The 4,457-nt window shown below is 35.7% G+C and overlaps 2 long non-coding RNA genes across 3 annotated transcripts; both read right to left on the minus strand.

Moving 5' to 3' along the window:
* Nucleotides 1-1,270: 1,270 nt before the first annotated feature.
* On the minus strand, nt 1,271-2,298 carry LOC114152586 (uncharacterized). Its single transcript, XR_003597158.1, has 2 exons — nt 2,133-2,298; nt 1,271-1,474 (listed from the first exon to the last, which is right to left on the minus strand). It is a non-coding gene; the product is annotated as an uncharacterized LOC114152586 (long non-coding RNA).
* Nucleotides 2,299-2,439: 141 nt separating this feature from the next.
* LOC114152587 (uncharacterized) lies at nt 2,440-3,803 on the minus strand. Of its 2 annotated transcripts, XR_003597160.1 has the most exons (4): nt 3,554-3,803; nt 2,723-2,792; nt 2,559-2,608; nt 2,440-2,474 (listed from the first exon to the last, which is right to left on the minus strand). It is a non-coding gene; the product is annotated as an uncharacterized LOC114152587 (long non-coding RNA). The 2 variants fall into 2 exon arrangements; XR_003597159.1 differs by having other exon boundaries at nt 2,440-2,608.
* Nucleotides 3,804-4,457: the final 654 nt, after the last annotated feature.

Consider the following 4,457-nt stretch of genomic DNA (forward strand, 5'->3'; position numbering starts at 1 on the left):
TACAACACATCAATTACAGACTTGTTGTATTCTATGTTTGTGCACATTGTCCCAGTCAAACAAATTTGCAAAATCTACCTAAAAAAATGCAATTTAATGTAGTGTGCCTCTACTTTTTAATTATTCTTGATACTTTGTATTTGCATGTTTTTTATTTGCATAAAATTTCAAGACTTCTTTTGTTTGATTATTCAAATTAGCCCTCTGGGGGTCTCCCTGCACTCTGTTCCCTTTTAAATATTTTGCTTTGATAGATAAAATAAAATAAATACATCATGTAAGGGTTTTTTTTGTGTGTTTAAAAGTACTTTATGAAACCAAACGTGTTGAAAGGGCTGAGATGAAAGACATCTGCAAAGAAGTAACTGATCAAGGTCTCAAAGGAGCAATACAGAAATATTATATCATTCTAAAACCTGAAATTATGATTTCTAGGTGTCAGTTGGAGTTCGGGGCAGTTAGGAAGAGAGAGGTGTTTTAACATGTTCTTAGGTACAGTCTATTCTAAGGGGGAAGGAATCAGTGACTGCTTTATACCTTCACCTCCATAAGACTCATATCCAAATAATACACATTTTTAACTTTGTAAACTGTATCAAAAATATGCTATAAAATGCATGGGAAATTAATTTTGTAAGTTCTACTGCAGCCTCTTATGAAAATTTTACTTTCAGCAACAACTCATGGAGACAAATCAGCAGCTTTTACCTGAATTGTAATGATCATAAAATTATAAATTACCTTTCTTGGCTTGAGCATCCTTTCATTTGAGAAACATAAAAATATATTCACTCACTGTAAGAAAAAAAAAAATGCTTTGAATATTCGTGTATCCCCCCAGGGAGGCAGATAATTAGTGCAGTTAGATGTTTTTTTTTTGTTGTTTTTTTTTTTACAAAGTGGCTTTTTAATTCTGTCATGGAGAATGTCACCCATCAACCAAAGGAATAATGATTCCCACTACACTGTTAGACCTTTTATTGTAATTTTACAGTAACTTACTGGCAACACTGTTGCCAGCAAGTTACTGTAATTACCATTCTACAGTACCTTTACTGTTATGATATTTCACAGTTAATTTTTACTGTGAGTGTGCTTTACAGTTATAACTGCTTTACTGTAATTGTATTTTATAGGAAAGCTGGTCTACTGTAAACTTGTTTCACAACATAATGTCAGAGTTTTACTGTAAATTAAAGTTTACATTTTTTTAAGATAAGAATATTTTACCATAAACCGAAAAATTTCATAAAAGAAATTTTAGTCCAAGTACTGTGAATAACAGGTATTTATTTTCAGCAGATTTGTAGAAATAAAATCCATTTACATATTCGCAATGTCATAAAGAACAATGTCACAATACAATATAATGTGCTATAAAACAACAAAACCATAGAACACATTTCCTACATCAGAAGAACTTTTATTCCATTCGTCAAACAAAATCAGTGGGATCCATCTTGTGGAAGCTGAACTGTAAAGAATAAGACAGACAATGTGGGAGATCATGAGAGGGTCAGGAAGTTATCAACATTTTCAAATCGACAGGAAGGTTGACAAATTAAGCTGAAGTGACAATGTTCAAATGCATAAAATCTTTGTCATAAAGCAGCATTAAGTTGATAATTTGTTTAAAAAAAAATCAATTGGACTGAAGTGATAATAGAAGCTGCATAAAGAATGAGCAGGACTGGCTTCACTTCAGGTTTTTGGATTGTTTATGGCAAAAGCAGTCAGTCAGTCTTCAGTAATTCAAAAGATTGCGTACTATAAATGTCCCCAAGGGGACGATGAAGTACAACAATCTTTTTAGTCATTTTGTTGGTGCTGACGGATTACTGCAAAGGTGTGCCTAATAAACTGAAAACTGCATAGTATAAAAATACGCCACACTTAAACGACTACACACTTATACATTTCTGTGATTTATTAAGAGATGCAGCGACATCCACTTTTTACCACGGACACAGAAAAGATGCAGGCTACTCTAAAGGGCTATTGTGTAGGAATCACATGCCATTTATAAATAATCATTAAAATCATATTAAAAAGGCTAAAGTAAAGTCAGAGCATGCAAGATAGGAGGAAAAGACAACAAAATAATAAACATTTACATTTGGTAAAATACTTACCTAGTTGGAAGTCCTCCATTCAAATTCAGCAAGTCGTTGGAAGAAGGTGGTGATCTGGGAGTTGACACTGACTACTTTCCTCTTGACTAGACTTCCCGTCTTGCGGCTTGTACCGACTTTGGCTGTGCATTTGGTACCAACATCTGGATTGATCCTCACAAAGAATCTTTTAACAGAAATAAAATATATTAATTGTAATTTTTAATGAAAACGTACAATACAGCAATCAGCTATGGTTCTTCACCATAAGTCAAACTGTCATTAAATTTAATTCATAAATGGCTTGGTGTAGAGTACTTGCCGTTGTATCATCTCCAGCGTGGTGGATGCTGACTCCTGATACTCCAGATTGAAGTCATAATATGACCCAAAAACGACAGCAAGGACGCTGGCAAAGTCATGTAGTTGCTCTGGCTCGAAAAATACCTTCTCCTCCATACTGACCATCCACCGGGTTGCAGACATCAAGCTATTTCCTAAAATAGACAAACCCTTGTCAGGCTAACGCTAGTGAGTAAAAGGACAGACTACCATAACAATTACATACATTGCTACAAAAAAATTATAGTGATAGAAAATATTCCTCTTACCAAGTATGATTACCCTTGGTGTAGTGGGTAAGATCATTTCCATTTCAACAGACATCTTGGTGGAAGATACCTTTAAAACATAAAAGGAAAACTCTCTTAAATATGAATTACTGGTAATAATTTATATTTAAAGGGCCAGTTCACCCAGATTACAACAGGTTTTTGAGAACCTCATCCCGGAGACTAGACTAGACTTTACCCCTACATCCTGCTACCACTCTGAAACAGCGGATGTGAATGACAGTTTGTGGGGCTAAATGCATTTTTTAAAGCATTACATTCCACAAGTACAGTTCCACAAGTGTTCAGTCTGACTTCTGCAATGGCGGTGACTCCTGTGCATGTGGGACCTGAATGCAGAAAATGTTCTGAAGGAAGCAGGACATTGCTCTATTCCACATGCAAACCGATAATTAGCTGTGTGTTGATGTTTCTTCACATGACTACAAAATTCTGTAAATTCTGAAGTACAAATGCTGCAGAATTTACACCTGTACAAAGTTGCACCTGTTAGTACTGACTTAACTTTAAATTTGCAGGAGCATGGTTTAAACATGTGAACAGTCCTTATATGTAACCAGGGTTGGAAATTAACGTTTTTTGTCCACCTGCCACTGTGGCTGAACAAACTCAAAAAATAACAGAAACCACTTTAATGTTTTTCACCTTGTCCTCATTTACAGACTCTTATACACTATGTTGGAGATGTAATGGTACTTTTGCAGGCTAACCAGCTGTAGCAAGCTCAAAGTTATAGATTAGGTTAGCTGCTCCTCTACCTTTCCAGACTATTTTGTGGCTTCAAATATGTTTGAAGAGCTGTCTTTTTACCTGTTGTCTTGTCTTTGAAGAGATGAAGCTATGTTAGCAGTCAGCAGGACAGAACTGCACAGCCACTTGGAGAGAAAAAGCTTGGGAGTTAAAAAAAATCATCTGAAGAAAAGAAAAAAAAAAGAACAATGTTAGAAATTCATCCTTGCTGACCTACTTAGCTAATCTGCACTTTTAACGTTTGCAAGATCATGGTTTAAACAAATGAACAGTCATTAGATGTAAAAAAAAAAAAAAAAAAAAGGTGGTGGGGGGATCAATTATCACTTAAGGTTATATTGTTCGACAAAGGATGTAACACCAATGCTAACAGACACTCAGCACTGAGCTCATCTCAACCCAAAGCCGCCCGAGGAAGATTAAGCGGCAAAAGTCAAGCTAAAACCTTCAACGGTAAAATTAGCACCTTAGCTAATGTTAATTCCGAACCAGCTCAAAAAATAACACCATCATATTTTCCTTTCTTTCACCTCATTTACAGACACGTAACTTATAACGTTGCAATATGCCAGTTATATAAAACACCAGAGTTAGTAAAGGTAACTTTATTTTACCAGGCTAATATTAAAAAAAGAGGATCATTTAATGCTAGCTTTGGATAAAACGTTTGGCTTTCTCCTCTTTTAATCTCCCGAGTCCTCGGCGAGTGACGTTCTCTGTGGGCGACGGGCAGCGACGGCGTGCTGCTAAAACGAAACAACAAAGCGTGTTGACGTCACAGATCACAGAGTTTAATCTCATACAAAGCAATGAACAACAAAGCTGCAGAGGAAAGAGATATGCATTTTCTCATCAAAATAAAATAAAATAAAAACACACAAGGGGAAGACAGACAAACATAAAACACAGACAAAAAAGGCAAAAATAGCGGCCGCTCTCTCTCTCTCTCTCTGGGCTGACCTGG

This window comes from Xiphophorus couchianus, chromosome 11 (genome assembly GCF_001444195.1).
Source record: "Xiphophorus couchianus chromosome 11, X_couchianus-1.0, whole genome shotgun sequence".
In the NCBI taxonomy this organism is placed as follows: domain Eukaryota; kingdom Metazoa; phylum Chordata; class Actinopteri; order Cyprinodontiformes; family Poeciliidae; genus Xiphophorus; species Xiphophorus couchianus.